Source organism: Momordica charantia, assembly GCF_013281855.1.
Source record: "Momordica charantia cultivar OHB3-1 chromosome 10 unlocalized genomic scaffold, Mcharantia_2.0 BLBB01000010.1, whole genome shotgun sequence".
NCBI lineage: Eukaryota > Viridiplantae > Streptophyta > Magnoliopsida > Cucurbitales > Cucurbitaceae > Momordica > Momordica charantia.
This window is the reverse complement of record NW_028275158.1, coordinates 17,922,091-17,948,258: the sequence shown is the minus strand read 5'-3', so window position 1 is coordinate 17,948,258 and position 26,168 is coordinate 17,922,091. Positions and strand designations below refer to the sequence as shown.

Genomic DNA, 26,168 nt, shown 5'->3' with positions numbered 1-26,168 from the left:
GCACACATGTACTGTGCCCCTATCCATTGGGGGAAGCTACAATGACCAAATAGTGTGTGATGTATTGGATATGGACGTCTGCCATGTTCTCTTGGGTAAGCCGTGGCAATAAGATACACAAGCAATACATAAGGGACGTGATAATACCTATGAATTTAGTTGAATGGGAAAAAATGTGGTATTACTTCCTCTCTCTCCACCTAAAACTGTGTCAGCAAAGGATGGTACCAACAAAACAGGTACGTTATTCACGTTGTCCTGAGCAAAACAACTACTTATAAATAAGGACATGCCTATTCTTGGACTGGTGGTCAAGAGTTTTGGGACTGTGGAACAACCACATTCAAATCCATCCAAAGTGGAACGATTGTTACTTGAATTTAAGACTATTTTGGATACCCCATCAGGGTGCCTCCTTTAAGGGACATTCAACATTATATAGAATTTTTCCCTGGGGCAACCTTGCCTAATCTTGCTCATTGTCGAATGAACCCATCCGAATACAAAATTCTTTATGATCAAGTCCAAGAGTTACGTGATAAAGGACATACACAACCCAGTTTAAGTCCATGTGATGTGCCCGCCTTATTAACACCAAAAAAGGACAGCATGTGGCGCATGTGTGTGGATAGTCGAGCCATAAACAAAATCACTATCAAATACCGATTCCCCATTCCCTGTATTAGTGATTTAATGGATCAACTTGGTGCTACAATATTTTCTAAAATAGACCTCAAAAGTAGATACCACCAAATCCACATAAGGCCGGGAGACGAATGAGAGATTGTTCGAATGGCGTGTCATGCCTTTTGGATTATCCAACACCCTAAGCAACTTCATGCACCTTATGAACCAGGTATTGCTTCCTTTTATTAATTAATTTGCGGTCGTCTACTTTGATGATATACTTATCTATAGCCAATGCATGACCGACCATGTGAACCACCTCCATAAGGTTTTTTCAGTATTAGCTGCTAATCAATTAGTAATGGTTGGTTTTATGGTGTTTTTAGTAAATAGTTATTGTAAATACTTATTTATTATTTTTCTTTTATTATTTGTAATTAGTAGATTATTGTGATAGATTTTATTTTGACTTGTTTCTCACCTCTACTTAAGGTGACTTAGGGTTTTATTATTAAAAATATATGAGAAATAATTATTTTCTCTCCCAAATTTGAGAAGGTATCAGAGCCAAGAGGTTGAAACCCTAACCCTAAACCTAAATCTAGCCGTCGCCGCCGCCGCCCACTTTCGTCGTCGCCGACCGCTGCATACACACTGTCGCCGATGCTATTGTCAGCTCGTTGTCGTCGTGCGTTGCAGAGTGCGTTTTTTCGGATCGTCATCTTCGTGGGTTAGAGATCACAGACGCGGGTTGTGTTTGCCGCCGGGTTACAGGTCTCAGACGTAGGTCTTCGTGAGATTGCATCGCCGCCACTACCTCCCTCGGTTTCGCAGCAGGTTCGTGGGATTGCATTGCCGCCGCCACCTCCCTCGGTTTCGTAGCAGGTCTTAGTCGTCGTCGCTCCCTTCTAGGGTTTCGACGCTACTGTTTGTTCGCCGATACTGCCTAAGGGTCCGTCGTTGCTGCCTATCGTCGCCACCTAGGGTTACGCCGCCGTCGGTCGCCGCTGCCACCGCCTCGTTTTTTATTATTTGCTGCTGTTTTTTCTGCCATTGTGGTTTGTTGGTGAGAATCAGTAGCCATGGTTGATGTATCTTCAAAGAAAACAGATCAGCCGTATAACTCTAAGATTTCTGAAACCCGGTTCAGCCCCAGTGGTCATCTTGTCCAAATAACTAACATCCGGCTTAATGGAGACAATTTCCTTCGTTGGTCTCAAAGTGTTCGGATGTATCTTCGTGGGCAAGGCAAAATTGGCTACATTACTGGAGATAAAAAAGCACCGACTGCAGAAGATCCTTTATTTACTACGCGGGACACTGAAAATTCCATGGTATTGACTTGGTTAATTAATTCCATGGATGAGGAGATCAGTGCCAATTATATGTGTTATTCCACTGCAAAGGAATTATGGGACAATGTGGAAGAGATGTATTCTGATGTAGGGAATCAGTCTCAGGTCTTTGAACTGACTCTAAAGTTGAGTGAGATTCGACAAGGACCAGATACGGTTACAAAGTATTTTAATTCTTTGAAAAGAATTTGGCAAGATTTAGATTCATTTGATACTCATGAGTGGAAATGTTCAAATGATTCTAAACTTTATTTGAAAATCGTAGAAGAAAGTCGAATTTTCAAATTCCTTGTTGGCCTAAATGTGGAATTTGATGAGGTTAGAGGCAGAATTATTGGTAAGCAGCCACTTCCAACAATTGGTGAAGCCTTTTCTGAAGTTCGCCGTGAAGAAAGTCGTCGGAATGTTATGCTCGGTAAGAAAAGTACAAGCAACATTGTTGAGGACTCTGCATTGGTGACGGAAGCATTTCCAAATAAAGCATCAAATCATCAAATTAAGGGAAATGAGAAACCTCGTGTATGGTGTGATTATTGTAATAAATCACGACACACCCGTGAAACTTGCTGGAAGCTTCATGGAAAACCAGCTAACTGGAAAAGCAATAAAACGGGTGAGAGGAGTGGTGGCAGTCAGTTGTCTTCTATTGCAAATACTGTTGACTCTTACCAGTTCAGTATAGAGCAAGTTGATCAACTCCTGAAGCTGCTAAAGACTAATCCATCATCTGGTAATCCTAATGTTTCCTTGGCACAATCAGGTGATTATCCTCATGCTTTATCATGCCTTAATTCATCTCCGTGGATTATTGATTCTGGAGCTTCCGACCATATGACTAGTTCCTCTAAACTCTTTCAGTCTTACTCTCCTACTTATTGCAATGAAAAAATTCGAATAGCAGATGGTAGTTTCTCTTCTATTGCAGGAAAAGGAACTATTCGATTGACTGAAGCTATTACCTTAAAATTTGTTCTCCATGTTCCTAAACTAGCATGTAATCTTTTATCTGTCAGTAAAATCTGTAAAGATTCTAATTGTCGTGTCACTTTCTTTGAAACTGATTGTGTCTTTCAGGATCAGGATTCGGAGAGGATGATTGGACGTGCTAGGATGCTCGATGGTCTCTACTTCTTTGATGAATTTCCAACTAGTAATAAAAAAGCTCAAGGCTTGAGTAGTGTCTGTTCTCCTTCTGTTAGTGAAAAAATAATGTTTTGGCATCGTAGGCTAGGTCATCCTAGTTTTGTCTATTTAAAATTCTTGTTCCCAACCTTATTTAAAGGTGTTGCCTGTTCAATTTTTCAATGTGAGAGTTGCATTTTGGCTAAACGTCATCGTTCGACATATTCTCTTCAACCTTATAAGGCTTCCAAACATTTTTATTTAATTCATAGTGATGTGTGGGGGCCTTCAAAAATTTCAACTCATAGTGGAAAACGTTGGTTTGTAACTTTCATTGATGATCACACACGTTTATCTTGGGCTTATCTAATGACAAAAAAATCTGAGGTGAAAGACCTGTTTATTCATTTTTATCATATGATTGAAACTCGATTTCAAACAAAAATAAGTATTTTCCACTCTGATAATGGGACAGAATATTTTAATGACTCTTTGGGAAATTTTTTGAAAGATAAAGGTATTTTCCATCAATCTACTTGTCGTGACACTCCACAACAAAATGGTATTGCAGAACGAAAAAATAGACACTTACTTGAAGTCTCTCGTGCCATTATGTTTTCAATGCATGTTCCACAATATTTGTGGGGAGAAGCAATTCTCACGGCTGCAAATCTAGTAAATCGAATGCCTTCTAAAATTTTGAAATTTAAAACTCCCTTGAATTGTCTAATAGAATGTTTTCCCACTGTTCGTATTTTCTCTGATTTATCGAAAAAAGTTTTTGGGTGCACTATTTATGTTCACATCCTTATTTTTTTTCGGTCCAAACTTGATCATCGGGCAGTCAAATGCATTTTTGTGGGCTATGCCTCCACACAGAAGGGTTACAAGTGTTTTGATCCCACAACAAAAAAAGTTTATGTCAGTATGGATGTGTCTTTTTTAGAAAATCAGCCATTTTTTCCCCCAAAATTCTCTTCAGGGGGAGGAATCCAGTTATGAAGGTAATTTTTGGGATCTCTCTACCCCTATTCCTAATATCATTTGTCTTGATGGTCCTGATGTCCCTAGTTCCTCAATGCCAATTGTAGAAAATTCTTATTCAGGGGGAGAAACATTACAAAATGACCCTAGTGATCAAAATCTAGAGCTTCAGGTTTATACTAGAAGGCGACCAAATCAAAGGAATGAAGATCAGAGAGCTGACTTGTCACTAAACCAGTCTAATACTCCGAGGAATGATACTGAAAATGCTGGTAACGCATCTCCTATTCCTACTTCATCTCTCATTCAAAACAACTTACCTAATGTGTCTGATCTTGATGTTTCCATTGCTCTTAGAAAAGGTGTTCTTGGTGCACTAAATATCCTATTGCTAATTATCTTTCATATGAAAACCTTTCAGATAGTCATAAAGCTTTCACTTCTAGGTTAAATAACATGGTTGTTCCAAGGAACATTCAGGAGGCCCTAAATGACTCGAATTGGAAATTAGCAGTTATGGAGGAGATGAACGCTCTAAAACTGAATTGCACATGAGACATTGTAGATTTACCAAGAGAGAAGAAAACTGACGTGAAAGTTTCTTTTCATCCGGCTCAAGTAGTTACATGAAATAAAGGAGTTCGATAAATTCCTACCTCTCTATCTATCTCTGAGATGTTTGGATTTTTCAAAACTTCATGGACATGCAGAAGAGAATTAAACTTTGTTCTATGTTATCACACACATTCCCTTTCATTTATATTTGAAGATTGTTTCTGTCTAAAATAAAAATTCTTTTATTCGATCGATTACCACAGGATGCAAATGGGTTTTCACTATAAAATGCAATGCTGACGGTAGCATTGAGAGATACAAAGCAAGATTGGTAGCTAAAGGCTTTACTCAAACCTATGAGATTGATTATCAGGAAACATTTGCCCCCGTTGCTAAGATTAACTCCATTAGAGTTTTTCTATCGGTTGCTGATAACTTAGATTGGCCTCTTTACCAATTGGATGTCAAAAATGCCTTTCTCAACGGAGATCTTGAAGAAGAGGTATTTATGGATTTACCCCCTGGTTTTGAAATGGATATTGGAAAGAATAAAGTGTGCAAATTAAAGAAATCTCACTATGGTCTAAAACAGTCTCCTCGAGCATGGTTTGAACGTTTTGAGAAAGCAGTCACTAGCTATGAATTCCTTCAAAGTCAAGCAGATCACACTATCTTTTATAAGCATAGTGGAAATGACAAAATGGTTGTGTTGATTGTATATGTTGATGATATTATTCTCACAGGCAATGATGTAGATGGATTGGCCTCTCTGAAGAAAAGACTCGCCAGTGAATTTCAAATTAAATATTTGGGAACTTTGAAATATTTCCTAGGGATGGAATTTGCTAGATCGAAAAAAGGGATCTTTGTTAATCAAAAAAAATACATTATTGACTTACTTGAAGAAATAAGTTTACTTGGGTGCAGGGTAGCTGAAACTCCTGTGGAATTGAATTTGAAGTTGCAAGCTGCGAAAGACGAAGAAGTTAAAGATAAGGAGAAATATCAAAGACTTGTGGGTAGACTCATTTATTTGTCTCACACTTGTCCCGATATTACCTTTGCTGTTAGTGTGGTAAGTCCATTCATGCACGCCCCTAGTACAGTTCACTTTGAAGCTGTTCATAGGATCTTAAGGTACCTGAAAGGAACTCCAGGCAAAGGTATACTATTTAGACGACCATTTATAGGTTGAAGTTTATACTAATGCCGATTGGACTAGTAGTACTATTGACAGACGATCCACATCTGGATACTGTTCCTTTGTTGGAGGTAACTTAGTTACGTGGCGTAGCAAAAAACAGAATGTAGTGGCAAGAAGTAGTGCTGAAGCAAAGTTTAGGGCGTTGGCTCATAGTATCTATGAAGGTATATGGATAAAAAGGCTACTAGAAGAATTGAAGTTTTCTCAGAAGGCACCTATTCGTGTTTATTTTGACAACAAGGCCACCATGTCCATAGCTCACAATCCAGTCCTACATGATCGGACAAAACATATTGAGGTTGACAAACACTTCATTAAGGAGAAGATCACTGCAGGGGTCATATGTACTTCTTATCTACCAACAACAGAGCAAATTGCTGATGTGTTGACTAAAGGTCTTCCAAAAATGCAATTCGATAAGTTGATTAACAAGCTGGCAATGGAAGATATCTTTAAACCAGCTTGTGGGGGAGTGTTGGTTTTATGGTGTTTTTAGTAAATAGTTACTGTAAATACTTATTTATTATTTTTCTTTTATTATTTGTAATTAGTAGATTATTGTGATAGATTTTATTTTGACTTGTTTCTCACCTCTACTTAAGGTGACTTAGGGTTTTATTATTAAAAATATATGAGAAATAATTATTTTTTCTCTCCCAAATTTGAGAGTAATCAACCTTAAGAAATGTCTTTTTATAACTACTGAAATCTCCTTCCTTGGATTTATAATAGGACATAATAAAGTCAAAATGGATCCTCAAAAAATCCAAGCTACAGGTGAATGGCCAGAACCAATAACAATAAAAGATATCCAAAGCTTTCTAGATCTGGCTTCCTTCTACTGAAAATTCATTAGAAATTTTAGTTCCCTAGTTGTTCCTTTAACAAGTTGCTTAAAAAAGGGACCCTTCCTTTGGGGACAAAACCAAATGGAGAGCTTTAAGGTCATCAAATCCAAGTTTAAGTAATAGCCCAATCCTTACACTGCCAAACTTTGATCAACCCTTTGAAGTTTCTATAGATGCCTTGTGTATTGGAGCGGGGGCTGTCCTTTCTCAAACAAGTTGGGGGTACCTCGTGTGTTGGAAAACATTTGATTTTGTTATCAAACATACTTCGGGAATAAGTAACGAAGGGGCTGATGCTTTGAGTAAAAAACACAGCCTCCTTACATTACTTAAAAGTGAAATAATAGCTTTTGATCACCTCCCCGATACTTATGCTACAGATTTGGAACTTCGGGATATTTGGCACAATTGTACGAATCATATACCTACACATCATATTGTTAATGGTTACTTGCTTAAAGGAAATACTCTGTGCATTCTCATACATCCCTTCAGGAAGCCATCAATAAAGATGTTCATGCTGCGATTTAACAGGTCATTTAGGCTGTGACAAGACAATTACAATTGTCAATACCCGCTTTTTCTGACCACAACTTAGAAAGGATATTACCAATTTTGTTTAGAGATGCTATATTTGCCAATTATATAAAGGCACATCGCAAAACACTGGGTTGTACACCCTTTTACCTATCCCAAAATGTATTTGGGAAGACCTATCGATGGACTTTATATTCGGTCTTCCTAAAACTCAAAGGGGTTTTGACTCCGTCGTGGTTTTTGTCGATAGATTCACTAAATTGGCTCATTTTGTAGTCTGTAGAAAAATTTCGGATGCAATTTCTATTGCTACCTTGTTCTTTAGAGAAATAGTTCGCCTCCATGGTATTCCAAAATCTATTGTGTCCGATCGTGATGTAAAGTTCCTTGGTCACTTTTGACGAGCTTCGTGGAAGAAATTTGATACTACACTAAAGTTCAGCACCACAAGTCATTCCCAAACGGATGGCCAAACAGAAGTTACAAATTGTTCGTTGAGAAATTTACTTCGATGCATTAGTAGAGATCGACCAAAACAATGGGATATGACACCAGCACAAGCCGAATTTTCTTTCAATCACATGAGGAACAGAACAACAGGGAAGTCCCCATTTGAGGTTGTGTATACTAAACTCCCTCGGTTAACTATAGATCTCACTAATCTTCCTATTTATGTTGATCTTAGTGTGGAAGCGGAAGAAATGGCAACAAAAATTACCGAACTACATGAAGAAGTTCGTCAACACCTAGAGATGTCTAATGCAAAGTACAAAGCCATGATAGATAAGAAAAGCAGATTTAAGGAATTCCAAATTGGGAACCTCGTTATGATTCATCCAAGAAAAAGTCGATTTTTAGTTGGAACTTATAACAAGTTGAATAAAAGGAAGCTAGGTCCTTTCGCTATAATTGAACAGTTTGGAGAGAATACCAACAAGATTGACCTCTCAATCGATTACAATATCAGTTTGGTCTTCAATATAGCAGACATTCACCCATTGCACCCCCTGATGAGCTTTCCTTGGTTGCATAACTCGAGGGCGAGTTGTTTTTTTTTTTTTTGGGTAGGGAAAACTGATGTAGCTGTATTCTATTATTTCTTTATTTTAAAGTTCCCATTTACAGTAAGGTAACTTGTAGTTACCTCTTAGTTTGTTAAGTTCCTTTTTCCCCTATAAAAGGGTTCCCCTTAATGAATAAAGCTAGATTGGGATTTTCTTACTATCCTTTGAGTAAAGTCTCCATCAAACGTCAAAAAAAAAAAATAAAAAAAATCGATTTCGTGACGATAGGGAAACGTCACATAAAATAGATTTGTTGTTGCTAAAATACAGCCCTGAAGAATTATTTTGTTGCTAAAAGACTAGGAAAAGCAACCTATTTCATTGTTCATCAACATGACGAAGACACGAATTTTATCACAAAGTTGAACATTGATATATGAACAATACAATATTCTTTACACATACCAAGTACAAATTACTACCAAATACAAATACATAATGGAATATATGTCTCACACATTAACCCAACAAAAAATGTCTATTCATCAGTTTGTTGCATTCCTAACTCTTGACTTCTTTGAGTTCGGGAAATACCTAATGAAGAAAACAATATCCATGTTAGATAAATGAATAACCAAATAAATAGATAAAAGAAGAAAATCACTTCTAAAAGAACAAGTTCTATCTATTAAAGGGTGCAAAGGATCGAGAGGATAACTAGATATTCCACATCGTTAGAGCAATGTTTCTTCAAATTCAAGTTTATCAAATTGATAAGAAAAGTGTTGGGTATTTTTCACATTGTGTGAAAGCCCAACATTTTAAGGTCCACATGGGCCCTTAGTTGTTTTAGGGATTTATATATATATATTTATTGTGCAACCTCCTGCCACATGAGGAGAGGGAGAGGAAAAAGGTTTGCATGCAGAACGAGGAGAGAAAACATAATAAAAAAAAATTAGAAAAGAAAAAGAATCCGTAGAGTGGCGTATTTTAGGATCAGAGGTCGATTCGTTGTCCAATCGAGGTGAAATTTTGGCAGCGTGTTCACAACAAGAAGGTCTTTAATTTGGATGGTGGAGATTTATTTTGGAGGTGCCTACAGTTAGAGTTAGATATAGTGGGTAGTTGGTACCACTTTTTTAAGTGAGATTTTTCTTTTTCTTCTCTGGTTTATTCCCATATTTGTCGAGATTTATTGTCTCGAGATATTTATTATTGTATGTCTTTAGTTGTTGCTAGGGAGAACTTGGTGTAGCCTATTATTGATTATAGTGGAGATTTTGACTTCGGTCCGTGGTTTTTTACTCCTTACATTGAGGAGGTTTTTCCACGCTAAAATTGCTTGTGTCCCGTGCTTGTTTGAATTATTATTTTTACTTGCTATTTCCTATTGGGTTCACACAAGAGGGGATAATTGGTCGATAAAATTAAAGTGTTTATCCCAACAAAGTGGTATCAGAGTGAGGTTAAAAATTAATTAGGCCTTGTGTTGAACAATTGAAACTAGTACAAGTAGAATGGTAACCTTGAATGACTCAAATTATCAAGTTTGGAAAAGAAAGATGAAATATGTTTTATATTTGAAGGATTTTTATCTTTCTGTTTTTTGACTTGAGAAGCCTGAAGATAGAACTAATTTAGAATGGGAAATATGTCCTAGAAAAGTATGTGGCTTTATTAGGCATTGGGTAGAAGAAAATATTCTAAATCATATTGGAGAAGAAAAACATGCACGGAATATGTGGAACAAGCTTGAGTCGTTATATGCCTCGAAAACTGGTAATAATAAAATGTTTCTGATCAAGCAAATGATGGCTTTGAAGTATAAGTTGGAACACCTATGTTAGATAACTTGAATACATTCCAAGGTATCATTAATCAACTTGCTGGAATGAAAATCAAGTTTGAGGATGAGATACAAGGGTTATGGTTTCTTAGTACATTATCGGACTCGTGAGAAACTTTTAGATCTTCGTTATTGAACTTAGCTCCAAAAGGAGTAATAAGTATGGACATGGTGAAAAGCAGTCTTCTAAATGAAGAGATGAGAAGAAAGTCACAGAGCTCTTCATTACAGTAAGAGGTTATTGTTACTGAAAGAAGATGAGGAGTAAGAGTAAAGGTCCGAATGGTAGAGATAGAAGCAAAAGTAAGAGCGATCGGTTTTCCAATGTTGAGTGTTATCATTGTGGCATGAAAAGCATATAAAGAAATATTGTTGACAAATTTAGAGGGAAAATAAAAATGATAAAGGTAAGAAAAAGAAGAATGATGATGGTAATGACGCGGATAGAGTTGTTGCAGCTACCAAGTGGTGATGTTATCAATCTAGCTACACAATAGAGCAATTGGGTGATTGATAGTGACGCGTCAATTCATACTACATCTAAAAGGGATTTCTTTGCATCCTACACGTTTTGTGACGTCGACAGTGTTAGGATGGGTAATGATGGATCAGCAAAAGCTGTTGGTATTGGTGATGTGCACTTAGAGACCAAGAATGGTACTATGCTGGTTTTAAAGAATGTGAAACATATACCAGATATTCGCATGAATTTAATTTCCACAGGTAAGCTTGATGACGAAGGTTTTTGCAATACCTTCTACAATGGCAAATGGAAGTTTACTAGAGGCTCAATGATTGTAGCTAAGGGGGAGAAGTGTTCCTCATTATATTTGATGCAAGCAATGGTTATTGATTATGCAATAAATACAATGGATGATGTAAAAAGTGTTGAATTATGGCGTAAGAGACTCGGTCATATTAGTGAGAAGGGATTGATGATTTTGGCCAATAAGAATCATCTTTCTGGTATAAAGAATGCACCTTTGAAAAGATGTGCTCATTGCTTAGTGGGAAACAAACTAGAGTTTCCTTTAAGACATCTCAACGCTCAAGGAAGTCAAATATACTTGACTTAGTATATTCTGATGTATGTGGTCCTATGAAGACAAAAACACTTGGAGGTTCCTCATATTTTGTGACATTTATAGACGATCATTCGAGGAAAACTTGGGTCTATATGTTAAAGACTAATGATAAGTGTTGCAAGTATTTAAACAGTTTCATGCCCTTGTTGAAAGATAAACTAGTAAAAAGTTGAGGTACATCAGGATCGATAATGGAGGTGAGTATTGTGGACCTTTTGATGAATATTGTAGACGTAATGGTATTTGACATCAAAAGACACCTCTGAAGACTCCTCAGTTGAATGGGCTAGTTGAGAGAATGAACAAAACACTAGTTGAGTGGGGGAGATGTTTGCTTTCACAGTCACAATTGTCGAGATTGTTTTGAGGTGAAACATTAAGCACAATTGTGCATGTTTTGAATCTCACACCATGTGTTCCTTTGAATTTTGAAATCCTGAATTGAATTTGGTCAGATAACGAGATATCCTATATTCACCTGCGTGTCTTTGGGTGTAAAAGATGAGAGATTGAAGCTTGATGTAAAGACAGGACCATGTGTGTTCCTTGGCTATAGCCAAGATGAGTTCGGTTATAAATTGTATGATCCAGTACAAAAGAAGCTCATAAGAAGTCGGGATGTTGTATTTGTTGAAGACCCACTATAGAAGATATTAAGAAGACAGATAAAACAGATATAGTTTCAGCATAGTGATGATTTGATTGACTTGGATTCAGTTCCTTTGACACAATCTTCTACGCAGACTAAAAATGAGATACAAAATGACTAGTTTGATGGTACAGATGAGGAAGAGGGTCCAGAACAAGTTGAGGTAGATGATGATGTTCATGAACAGCCGTCAGAAACAGAAGTTCCTATAGAGGCTCTTGTAGAGGTTCACTTAGAAAATCTACCAGAAATCGACGTTCTTCCACACGATATCCTATTGATGAGTATGTGTTACTGGCTGATGGAGCAGAGCCTGAGAGTTATGAGGATGCCATGGAAGATGAGCACAAAAGAGAATAAATTGATGCAATGAAAGATGAAATGAAATCATTGCATGAAAACCACACTTTTGACCTTGTCAAGTTGCCTAAAGGGAAAACCGCAGTGGAAAATAAGTGGGTTTATCAAGTGAAACAAGAAGAACATACCTCACGACCATATTACAAAGCAAGACTAGTTGTCAAAGTCAGAAGAAAAGTGTTGACTTTGATCAATTTTTTGCTCCTATTGTGAAGATGTCTTCTATACGTGTAGTTATGGATTTGGCAGCGAGCCTTGACTTGGAAGTTGAGCAGATGGAAGTCAAGACTGCATTTTTGCATAGTCATTTAGATAAGAAATTTATATGGAACAATCAGAGGGATTTGAGGAGAAAGTCAAGGAGAATCTTGTGCGCAGATTGAATAAAAATATTTATGGGTTGAAACAGGCACTAAGGTAATGGTACATGAAGTTTGAGTTAGTTATGGGGGAGCAAGGCTTCAAAAAGACTACTTCCAATCATTGCATATTTGTGCAGGAGTTTTATGATAATGACTTTATTATACTATTGCTTTACATTGATGATATCTTGATTGTTGGCAGGAATATTTCAAGAATTGACACGTCGAAGTAACAGTTGAGCAAATCCTTTGCCATGAAGGATTTGGGGCTAGCGAAGAAGATTCTTGGAATTCGTATAGCACGAGACAAAACATCCAAGAAACTGTATATGTCTCAGGAGCATTACATGGAGAAGTTGCTTGAAAGATTCAACATGAGCAAGGCTAAAGTAGTACATTCTCCTCTATCCAATCACTTTAAATTGAGTAACAAGTATAGTCCTTCTACAGATAAAGAGAAGGAAGAGTTGAACACAGTTCCATATGCTTCCAGTAGTTGGAACTTGGAAGTTTAATGTACGTCATGGTATGTACTAGACCAGATATTAGTGTTAGTCGGTTTATGTCCAATCTGGGTAAACAGCATTGGGAGGTAGTAAAGTAGATCATGAGATATTTGCGAGGTACTTCCACTTTGAAGCTCACTTTTGGAAGTGGAAAGCCAGTGCTTGTCGGTTATACTGGTTTAGATATGGCAGAAGATTTAGATAACCGAAAGTCTACTTCCGACTATTTGATGACATTTGCAGATGGTGCAGTGTCATGGCAGTCAAGATTACAGAAGTGTGTTGCAATTTCTACAATTGAGGCAGAATATATTGCAACAGCAGAGGCGTGCAAGGAGATGTTGTGGATGAAGCGATTTATACAGGAGCTCGGCTTCAAGCAACAACAGTATGTGATATTCTGCGATAATCAGAGTGTTATTCACCTTGATAAGAATTCAACATTTCATTCGAGAACGAAACATATTGATTTGAGGTATCACTAAATGAGAGATGCTCTCAATGATGGACTGTTTGAACTTGAGAAGATACATATTGATTGTAATGGATCTGATATGTTGACAAAGAATCTACCAAGAGAAAAGCTTGAGTTTTGTTATTTCGTTGCTGGAATGAAAATTTCTTTCACATAGTGAAAAAAAGGAGAGATTTGTTGGGTATTTTTCACACTGTGTGAAAGCCCAACATTTTATGGCCCACATGGGTCATTAGTTGTTTTAGGGTTTTTTATATTATATATTTATTGTGCAGCTGCCTACCACATGAAGAGAGAGAGAGGGAAAAGGTTTGCATGTAGAACGAGGAGAGAAAACGAAAAAGAATTAGAAAAGAAAAAAATCTGTGCAGTAGCGTATTTTGCATGATCGGAGGTTGATCCGTGGTTTGATCAAGGTGAAATTTTGACAGCGTGTTCACAACACGAGGGTCTTCAATCTGGACATTAGAGATTTCTTTTGGAGAGGTGCCTACAATCAGATATAATGGGTAGTTGGTGCCACTTTTTTAAGTGAGATCTTTCTTTTTCTTCTTCGATTTATTCCTGTATTTGCCGAGATTTATTGTCTCGAGATATTTATTATTGTATATGATGTAACTAACTCTACTTAAGTTAGTTTAGTTTAGTTGGTTGGGGCAGTTAGGCTTAGACTGTTGGATTACTATCCTTTTACCGTGGCCTTCTTCCTATAAATAAGTGGCCCTTGTATCTTTGAGAGGCAATTCATTCATTAATAAGATTTTTGATCTTTAGTCTACACCAAACTGGTATCAGAGCATCCAAAGATCTTAGGCTTTGCAAATGGCGGGAAAGAGGAACACTTCTCTACGAGGAGATTCTTCACTCGTTGAAAAAGAGACGGAAGCTACTGCCGTCCCCTCTCCACGATAATCAACCACTCGCTTATTAATGGTTGAAGGAGCTGTGAAAAATCTACAGTGGAATATGGTTGAGATTCGTAACATTTTGAATGTATTGGTGGATAAAATCGATAACCTCCAACTACAACATGAACAACTAAGAAAGAAGAATGGGAAGGAAGTACAGGAGCAGGGAACTACAATTGGTCATAATACGTATCCTCCAACTCCAAGATTACTCCAAGATCCCCTCCCTATTCAAGAACCACATCCTATTCGAGGGAAACAGCCTGATATCCCTCACTCCCAATCAAGATTTTCATGACAGGATACCAAGAGGACATCGAGAACCTCAGTTTCCTCTTCCACAGTTCCAAGATTGGCAGCGGCATCATCCCAATCACCGTCGCTATGGTAGATTTCCTTGGCGACAAAATTTTCCAATGGACTCTTCCAGTGATGAAGAGGATTATCCGTAGTGGAGGCATGGCCAGCGACCAAATTATTGCAATCAAAATCACCATCGTGAACAAAGTGACTACAAGATGAAGGTGGATCCACCCTATTTCAATGAGAAAATAGACATCAAATGCTTTCTTGAATGGATCAAGAACGTAGAAAGTTTTTTCGAGTATATGACAATGCCCGACTACAAGAAAGTAAAACTCGTAGCTCTCAAGCTAAAGGGTGGTGCTTCAGCTTGGTGGGAGCAATTGGAAACCAACTGGCACCGCTTTGGTAAGGCTCCTATTCATACATGGGAAAAAATGAAAAAACTAATGAGACTAGATTCCTCCCTATTAATTTTGAACAGATCTTATACACCCAATATCAAAATTGTAAGCAAGAGACACATTTTATTGTTGAGCATACCGAGGAGTTCCATTAAAGAATTATTATTTTTATTTGCTATTTCTTATTAGTTTCATACCAGAGAGGATAATGGGTCCATAAAATTAAGTGTTTATCCCAACAAAAAGAATTACCTTAGCTTCAAATTTATCTGTTGTTAGATCAACATTGCTTCACGAAACCATAACACAAATGCACCAAATTGAACAAAATTCAAATTTCCTCGTGGACAGATGAAGAAACCAACATTTTGAAACAAACCTAGCACAATGACCAAACAAAGATCCCAACAGAACATAACGATTGAAATAACCAACATGCCTACACCTCTCCTACATCTTTTAGTAACATAGCACAAAATATCAGTAATCAATATAGTACAAACTAGTAGTATATCACAAGGATTGAAAACAATCATCATCTAACGAGACTATCAATAATCAATATTCAAAACTTTCTTGTAAACTTACGAAATAATCTGATAAATGCGGTAATCTAGATATAGTTACAACATATAACAAGACCGATTTATATTGAGTTAAGATTTCAATGTTACAGTATGAATGATGACCAGAACAGGTAATGACTTACATTTGTTATATTGAAATTAAGATATAAATGGCCTAACAAGTTTAAGGTTATCAGGATGTGGTCTAACAACATAATGAAACCTGGCAACTTCTCGTTCTTAATGTCAATCTTGAAATTTTTATTACCGGTTCCTGTCATATAATGTAATGATAGGCAAGTTACAAAGAGCCATGTTCTTAATAGACTGTAATTTGTTGAAAATTAGTAAACCAATAAGTTCGTAAAGTTTTCTTTTTTTATTCATTCCAACGTAAATGTGTACAACTTCATACATATGATAAATAATATAAAAAATGTTCAGTAAAACGTTGATCAAACATGCATGAAGAAAGTCTTAAAGGATTTTAAAAAAATTTGAACAGTAACATTCAAACAAACTTTGACATAATACGGTACCTCATATGCGTTGAATACGAACCCAATTAAGAACTTATTCTCCGACAAGATAGATATTTCAAAATAATGTTTCTCACGAACTAGTCTTACCAGAAAGTTTAAATATTCAAATTAATCGAATGTTTAGAATTACTACATATTCAAATGAACAACTAAGGAAATAATTAAGAGCAACTCAGAACACAATTTTTATGTTTGTCAGGTGTGAATTTAAATGAGCATGATAGTATAAGGTAGTTTGAAGTCCCAAAAAAAATCCTTGAACTTGAACGTTGTCAAGCAAAAAATATATTATATGCAAAATGAGTTCATGGACAACCCAAAAAAGATAATTCCTCATATTCTAGCCCACTCCATTCTTAACATATTGATTTTGTCTTTCGTGTATTTACACGGTTCAAGTTTCATCTGTAACCATAGAATCAGTAATTAATGAAGTTCGAAACATTTTGAAAATATACATATATTTTGACTTTAATGTATGCAAACTTTTTACTCACTACATCCGGGATTGAAGTGCTTTTCTGGTTTACTAGGACCTGCATGAATCGCATCACATAATACCCACATTCTGTCGATCCTGGTTGTCTTGGGCACTATGCATAGAACAAGGCATAAGATTGTAAGTCGATAATAAATACAACAGCAACTACGAATCATTTCATGAGTTAATAAAATCTTTTACCTTTACACATTTCCATTCTATCTTGATTCTGCTGCATTTATTGAAAATCCTGCAAGTCGATTGACATTAATATTATAAACTTACTAATTTTAAGCTTATAATCATTAAGTGACCTCTATATATCGGTTAACGACATACATGATATCATTGTCGAGACGATTTCTCAAGAGGTTTATCGAATACACCATGCTCTTCGAATAATCAATTACGATCAATATCCAATGAGGTCCATGAATTAAAATTAAATGAGAAAAGAAGTTAAAATAGTCACACTAAGCATAGTAGCTATACAAATGATGAGGACTTACCCACTATTGTATGGAAAAAGAAGCAATTGACTCGACTCCATTGACATAAGTCGTTTTGTCAAAGTTTTCGATCGTGATTCTTTTGACAGATTGGATGTTGAGAGTGATCCAGCATCTAGAAATTTATACAAATGTGATACACATTGTGTCACCAAGTTATTCTATAAGGATCTACAAAACAAAATAAAAGTCAAATATTAGCGATATGACAATTTTATCGTATTGTTGATCTCATTTGAAGTCACGACACTTACATGATGTAAGCATCTATGCAATGATCAGTTATCGGCTTCATATGACAAAAAGTTTTACGACATCCGTCCATATCTTACAAATACATTTACACCTGAACACTTATTCATATACTGTCAATTTTATTTCAGACCTACAGATCGTAAGGCAATTGGAGTCGTTCGATCATATTCGATAGGGTACAGCTCAAATACTTCTTTCTCTTATTGCAGCCTTCTTCTTTGTTGAAGGATCTAAAGTTAGTCTTACACTACAAAATAAGTCATTGTACTTCAAAAATATTAAATTATGTTACCATTTTTTCATTGATGGCAACAAGGTGTCTAAGTCATAATACGTGTGAACCTAACTCTTGGGAGAGTAGGTTTGACCCTGTCTTTTAGTTGGTATAGGCAGATGATAATCCTTCTTCAAAATTACATCAATCGAGACCTTCACATTGTCTCCTTCTACATTCGCTTCAAATATCGTTCCTAATGCAGCGATGTTATCGATTGACCCGAATGCCAGTAGACAAGAATTCCCCTCCTAATTTGAAATCATCCACAGTAAAAAGTCAATAATGTTATGTCTATAAAACGTAAACTAATAGAAGTGGAATCTTACCTTAATCGAGACATTTTTCAACGTACTACTTGTTGCCTACAGGAAAATGATTAAGCTGCCTAAATGAGCCATGTGTCGAAGGGATAAGAACAAATAATTTAAACAACAATGTTACATTTTCTTGCCTCTCGGTGCTTCAACTCTCTCCACTTCAAAAACATTGTCTTATTTTTCTCCTTCTTTAGTCTCCTCTTCTTTTTCTCCTCCTTAGTTTCCTCTCATTTTTCTCCTTCCTTAGTCTCGTCTACTTTTACTATCATTTGGCCTTGTAGAAGTTTGCTTATATTTCTCCAATTCAGCTTCCAACTCTTTTAACTCTTTTGGAATACTTCTCCTGAAGTTTCAAATTAACCTTTTCTTCTTCCAACTTTGATGTCAAATTTTTTGTTGGTTTATGGTAGTATTGAGACTTTGTTATATACTTATCCACTCCCGTAATTCGTCCAGGACGGTCTCTACTACCCAATGCAAGTGATAGTGCATCCTCAACTGCAGAGTTATTGTCATCTTCTTCACATTGTGTAACTTTTATCTTGTCCGACAATTGTAGAAGGGAATGAAAATAAGTAAAAGATAATTCAATATAGCAAAATATTGGTATGTCGATACTTAGAATGCGTTCGACCACTTCTCCAGTAGATTCGTCGACAATATTTCCCTCTTTATCCATACAGCTTTCTTCCAAAGCGTGGATCGATCCGTTAGGTCTTCATTAGATGGAGAATTTTTCAAACAACAAATATGCACAGTTAGTGAACACGACTTGAAAGATCAAGAAGACAAATATTATTTATGATTCAGTAAGTGAATCTTACCGATTCTTTTGAGAGATTCGCGTACCCTTTCGTGACATTTTGTGGTTGTATATATGCTTTCCCTACATTTTTCTGTTTCGTTGACTTAAAGTTTTTATAATAGTTTATACATTAGTATTAATCTCATATGCATTTGTCTATATACATAAAAAAACAAACAACAAATATATATCATCAACATTAATGGTACTTTAAAGTCTTCAGCTAGTCTGGATGGGACAAGCTTATCCCAATGTTCTTGTGGAATATGGGATTCATTGGCCAGTGGAGACTTCAACTTCGTTGGATCATCAAGAAAATTGATTATATAGGTGGCTGTCAACCTATATTTATATTGAAGAAATAATGTACCCGCATATTGTAAGATATTTTTCTTCGTTCTTCGATCCACAATGAATCCACCCTATTTTGTCAATAATAACGAGATAAGATTAATGCCTATATCCCAATATAATCATTATCTTTTGGTTTAAATGTAATTATACTTGAACTAACTGAAATATTTTTTATTTTGTCTCCATTGGAACCGACTTCCAATTGTCATATAATATTGGGACATGGTGACGAAAGCACGTCCCAATCAGCTACTCAATTCAATACAATGAAGAAGGGCAACCAATAGGTGAGAATGGGCATAAATTGAGTAGCTCGATTGAGATGTGCGTTCGTCACCATGTCTCAATATTATATGACAATTGGAAATCGGTTTCGACGAAGACAAAATAAAAGATATTTGAGTTGGTTCATATATAATTACATTTAATCCAAAAGATAATGATTATATTGGGATATATGCACTAATCTTATCTCTTTATTATTGACAAAATAGGGTGGATTCGTTGTGGACCGAAGAACGAAGAAAAATATCTTACAATCTGCGAGTACATTATTTCGTCAATATAAATATAGGTTGACAGTCACCTATATACGCGTCATTTTCTTGATGATCGAACGAAGTTGAAGTCTCCATCTACCAATGAATCCCATATTCCACAAGAGTACTGGTATAAGTTTGCCGATTAATCTAGACTAGCTGAAGACTTTAAGGTATGATTAATGCTGATGATATATATTTGTTGTTAGTTTTTTATATATATAGACAAAGACATATAAGGCTGATACTAATGTATAAACTATTATAAAGAATTTAAGTTAGCGAAATAGAGAAATGCGGGGAAAGCATATATACAACCACAAAATGTCACGAAAGGGGTACAAATCTCTTAAAAGAATTGGTAAGATTCACCTACTGAATCATAAATAATATTTGTCTTCTTGATCGTTCAAGTCGTATTCACTAAGTGTGCATTTTTTTTGTTTGTAGAAAAATTCTCCATCTGATGAAGACCCAAGGGATCGATGCACGCTTTGGAAGAAAGCTCGTATGGATAAAGAGGGAAATATTGTCGACGAATGTACTGGAGAAGTGGTCGAACGCATTCTAAGAATCGACATACCAATATTTTGCTATACTGAATTATCTTTTACTTATTTTCATTCCCTTCTACAATTCTAGGATGAGATAAAAGTTACACAATGTGAAGAAGATGGCAACAACTCTGTAGGTGAGGACACACTATCACTTGCGTTGGGTGGTAGAGACCGTCCTGGGTGAATTACGGGAGTGGGTAAGTATATAACAAAGTCTTAATACTACCAACAAAAAGTTCGACATCAAAGTTGGAAGAAGAAAAGGTTCATTCGAAACTCAAGGAGAAGTATGCCAAAAAAAATTGAAGAGTTGGAAGTTAAATTGGAGAAATATAAACAAAATTCTTCAAAGTCAAATGATAGTAAAGTAGAGGAGATCAAGGAAGGAGAAAAAAAAGGTAATGTTGTTGAAGTGGAGAAAGTTGAAGCACCAAAAAGGCAAGAAAAGGTAACATTGTTGTTTAGATTATTTGTTCTTATCCCTTCGACACAGGGCTCATTTAGGCGGCTTGATCATTTTCCTGTAGGCAACGAGTAGTACGCTGAAAAATGTCTCGATTAAGGTAAGATTCCACTTCTATTAGTTCACGTTTATAGACATAACATTATTGACTTTTTATCGTGGATGACTTCAAATTAGGAGGGGAATTCTTGTCTACTAGAATTTTGGTCAATCGATAACATCGTTGCATTAGGAACGATATTTGAAGCATATGTATAAGGAGACAATGTGAAGGTCTTGATTGATGTAATTTTGAAGAAGGATTATCATCTGCCTATACCAACTAAGACAAGGTCAAACCTACCCTCCCAAGAGTTAGGTTCACATGTACTATAACCTAGACACCTTGTTGCCATCAATGAAAATAGGGTAACATAATTTAATATTTTTTAAGTACTGACTTATTTTGTAGTGTAAGACTAACGTTACTTCCTTCAACAACAAAGGAGGGTGCAACGAGAGAAGAAGTATTTGAGTTGTACCCTATCGAATATGATCGAACAACTCCAATTACTTTACGATGCTTATTTCGTGAAATGAAGATCTGTAGGTCTGAAATAAAATTGACAGTGCATGAAGAAGTGTTTGGGTGTAAATGTATTTGTAAGATATGGACGGACTTCGTATAAACTTTTTGTCATATGAAGCCGATAACTGATCCTTGCATAGTGCGTACATCATGTAAGTGTCGTGACTTCTAGTGAGATCAACAGTACGGTAAAATTGTCATATCGCTAATGTTTGACTTTTATTTTGTTTTGTAGATCCTTATACAATAACCTGGTGACGCAAGGTGTATCACATTTGTGCAAATTTCTAGATGCTGGATCACTCTCAACATCCAATCTGTCGAAAGAATCATGATCGAAAACTTTGACAAAACGACTTATGTCAATAGAGTCGGGTCAATTGCTTCTTTTTCCATACAATAATGGGTAAGTCCTCATCATTTGTATAGCTACTATGCTTAGTGTGACTATTTTAACTTCTTTTCTCATTTAATTTTAATTCATGGACCTCATTGGATATTGATCGTAATTGATTATTCGAAGAGCATGGTTTATTCGATAAACCCCTTGAGAAATCGTCTCGACAATGATATCATGTATGTCGTTAACCGGTATGTAGAGGTCACCTAATGATTATAAGCTTAAATTAGTAAGTTTATAATATTAATGTCAATCGGTTTGCAAGGCTTTCAATAAATGCAACATAATCAAGGTAGAATGGAAATGTGTAAAGGAAAAAAATTTAATGAACTCATGAAATGGTTCGTAATTACTATTGTATTTATTATCGACTTACAATCTCATGCCTTGTTGTATGCATAGTGCTCAAGATCGACGGTATGTGGGTATTATGTGATGCGATTCATGTGGGTCATAGTCAACCAGAAGAGCACTTCAATCCCGGATGTAGTAAGTAAAAAGTTTGCATATATTAAAGTCAAAACATATGTATATTTTCAAAATGTATCGAACTTCATTAATTACGGATTCTATGGTTACAGATGAAACTTGAACTGCGTGAATATACGAAAGACGACATCAATATGTTAAGAATGGAGTGGGCCGAGTTTGCAGGGTCCTACTTAGATTTTGCATAAAATATGAGGAATTATCTTTTTTGGGTTGTCCATGAACTCATTTTGCATATAATATATTTTTTGCTTGCACAACGTTCGAGCTCAATGTTCATGTATTGGTAGTCGTACTTTTGTTAGGCATTTTTTTGGGACTTCTGGCTACCTTATACTATCATGCTTATTTAAACTCACACCTGACGAACAGAAAAATTTTGTTGTGAATTGTTCTTAACTATTTCCTTAGTTGTTCATTTGAATGTGTAGTAATTTTAAACATTTCGATTAATCTGAATATTTAAACTTTCTGGTAGAACTAGTTCGTAAGACACATTATTTTGAAGTATCTATCTTGTCAGAGAATAAGTTCTTAATTGGGTTCGTACTCAACGCATATGAGGTACTCTATTATGTCAAATTTTGTTTGAATGTTATTGTTCAAATTTTTTTAGAATCTTTTAAGACTTTGTTCATGCATGTTTGATCAACGTTTTACTGAACATTTTTCATCCATCATATGTATGAAGTTGTACACATTTATGTTGGAATGGATAAAAAAACTTTACGAACTTATTGGTTTACTAATTGTCAACAAACTGCAGCCTATTAAGAAAACCCAAAATTCTAGTAGTGGTATTTTGTATTCTAAGTTGTTTGATAAACGATTAATGATATGTTTTTTTATCACTTTCACAAAATGACATTCTTTATTTCTTTATACCTGTAGGCTAAGCATTAGTGCAAACATGTATTTGTTAGTGGTTCCAAAATTTTAGGACTTATGTTAGGTAATTAATTTCATAGTGGGTAATTTAATAGTGGGTAATTAACTAAGTAGTGGATGAGTAGATTTGTATGTTGGGAGAGTTTGTAGCTTAATGGCATAGTGGAGTAGTGGTATTGGGTTAGAGAGACTTTGAAGGGTTGTGGCCTAAGTATCGGGTTAGTGGGTTAGTGGTCGGTTTTCTTAATTCCCTATAAATGCTTGTAACAATGATCAATTCAATGAATAGAATTTCTTCCTTCATAAAGTTTCTCTCTTGCTTCCGCTTTGTTGTTCATCTTCGTTTTCGTTACATGGTATCAGAGCAGCCAGGTTCTTTTTCCTATGTTTGAGTTTAATGCTCATTGTTTAAGTATAGTGCTTGTTGTTTGAGTTTAGTGCTTGGTGTTTGAGTTTAATACTCGGTGAAGATGAACAGTGGAAGCAATGTTTGTGTAGACAAGCTTGCCGATGATAATTATAGCTACTGGAGGCTATGTCTGGAAGCTTTTCTACAAGGGCAAGATTTGTGGTATCTTATATCTGGTGAAGATAGTGTAATTACATATGATACTCCACAAAATACTGAGGTACGAAGGAAGTGGAAGATCAAATGTGGCAAAGCTTTATTTGCTTTGCGAACTTCTATTGGTAAGGAGTATATCGAGCATGTTCGTGATGTAGATTCTCTAAAAGTAAGTGTGGGATACACTTGAAAGGTTGTTCACTCAGAAGAACACGACAAGGTTGCAGTATTTTGAGAACGAACTTGCTGGAAAAAATCAAGGTAATTTATTGGTTTTAGAATATTTTCTGAAAGTTAAAACTTTGTGTTATGAAATTTCAGAATTGGACAATGAGGAACCCATTAGCGATGCTCGTTTGCGTCGGTATCTTATTCGTGGACTACGAAAGGAGTTTATGTCGTTTATTTCCTCGATACAAGATTGGGTAAATCAACCTTCTATCATTGAGTTGGAAAATTTGCTATCAAATCAGGAAGCCTTGGTGAAACAAATGTTTGGTGACAACAAGCGGTCTTCTCCCGACGTAGAAGGTATTCTTTATACAAGAGACAAAATTAAAGGAAGTTATGTTTCTGAATGTTCTTCAGATGATAGCAAGCATTCTAGAAATGGAAGGCAGTCCAAAGGTAATTCAAAAGGATGTTTTAGATGCGAAAAGTCGAGACATATCAAGGGTGACTGTCGAGTGAAGGTGGTATATAGTCGATGTGGGAAACCAGGTCAGATTAAACAAAATTGTCGAGTGAAACTTAAAGAAGCAGAAGCATATATTGTACAGGAAATTAACAAGCTGAACAACTCAATTGGGAACATTGTTTATCAATTAAAGCTATTGATCAACTCGTTAATTGTTGTATTAACGCTTATTTTAATTACAATGAGGATTGGTTTGTTGATTCTGGTTGTTTTCATCATACTACTAGAGATGTTTCTCTTCTCTCTGATGTTTGTACTTATCATGGAAGAAGAGTCAATGCGGCGGCTGGTAATTCCTTACATCCTGATGTGGTAGGACATGTCAATGTTGAAAATTGTGAATTAGGCAATGTTCCTTGTAGAGGTGGTTGCTACCGTCTAAATTTGAAGGATAATTTTATTTTAGTCTCGCAGGTTGCTGATACTAGGAGTGTTTCTAGAAACAAGTTGAATTGTGGCAGAAATTCTACTCATTCTTGTGCTAAAGATGGTACAAGCTTAAGTTGTTTAAATAATCTGAAGGTTAGCCTTATAGCTGGACTTATTGCTGGGTTAACATTTGGTTGTTTGGTCGGATTATTGTTTTTCTGCAAGGGTAACTATAAAGGCTACATATACTGAGTCTTTGTAGGTGTTGCAGGTGAAGTTGATCGAAAAGTTTCTTTTGATCAGTTGAAAGGATTTGCATGGAGGGAAAGCCTTGAGGGAGATGCTTTCCAACATGAGAATTTTGGTGTTGTCTACCATCTTGGAGAACTTAAGCTTGGAAAACTTACTTTGGATTGACCTACTCAAATGTGTATGTCGTTGGACACAACTTGAGGTTTAGAGTATTGTTTTGAAAGTTGCAATCCAAAGATTACTTATCGAGGTGTTGTGATTGCTAATGTATTGCTTGATGAAGATTTTGAAGCGTTCATGATTTTGGCCTAATGAAGTCGGTTGGTGTTAGCATGACTTATGTCACTCGAGTTTGGGAAATAATGGCCATATTGAATTGAAGTATTTATTTACTGGAGAATCTTCAGGAAGGATTGATATTTTTTGTTATGACATGATTCATTTGGAACTTGTTACATGTCAAATTGATTTTTTGTGCTATGAGGAAGAAATGATGTTCTACTCCTTGATCATGTCAAGAAACTGAAAAGGGAGAAGCAACTCAATGCAACAATGAATTATTTTTGTATGAAGGAGACAAAAGCGATTTCTACTCCTATGGAGGAATATTGAAGTAATCAGAAGTGCACAATATTGTTCCATGTATCTATTATGTTTGCACTAAAGGGGAGTGTTAAGAATTAGTGCAAACATGTATTAGTTTCTTTGTCAGTGGTTCCACAATTTTACGAGTTATGCTCGGTAATTAATTTCATAGTGGGTAATTTATTGGTTGGTAATTAACTAAGTAGTGGATGAGTGAATTTGTATGTTGGGAGAGTTTGTCGCTTAAAGGCATAGTGGAATAGTGGTATTGGGTTAAAGAGACTTTGAAGGGTCGTGGCCTAAGTATTGGGTTAGTGGCCTAAATAGTGGGTTAGTGGTCAGTTTTCTTAATTCCCTATAAATGCTTGAAACAATGATCAATTCAATGAATAGGAGTTCTTCCTTCGTAAAGTTTCTCTTGCTTCCGTTTTGTTGTTCATCTTCGTTTTCATTACAGAGCATTTTATTTTTAGTTTTTAAACATTATATAAGGATTTACGAAAATGGAAACAAGAATAGTCGAAAAAATCATGAATAAAAGAATGAGAGAAGA

General features: G+C 35.9%; 1 long non-coding RNA gene and 1 pseudogene across 7 annotated transcripts; both read left to right on the top strand.

Moving 5' to 3' along the window:
- The first annotated feature begins 16,898 nt into the window (after positions 1-16,898).
- On the top strand, positions 16,899-22,563 carry LOC111013396 (uncharacterized). 7 transcript variants are annotated; one of them, XR_015788391.1, is made up of 6 exons: positions 16,899-19,955; positions 20,053-20,143; positions 20,233-21,522; positions 21,606-21,776; positions 22,173-22,259; positions 22,352-22,563. It is a non-coding gene; the product is annotated as an uncharacterized LOC111013396 (long non-coding RNA). The 7 variants fall into 7 exon arrangements; XR_015788392.1 differs by having other exon boundaries at positions 16,901-20,143; positions 20,233-20,337; positions 20,425-21,522; XR_015788390.1 differs by having other exon boundaries at positions 20,053-21,522.
- Positions 22,564-23,171: 608 nt separating this feature from the next.
- On the top strand, positions 23,172-26,168 carry LOC148208721 (uncharacterized; annotated as a pseudogene).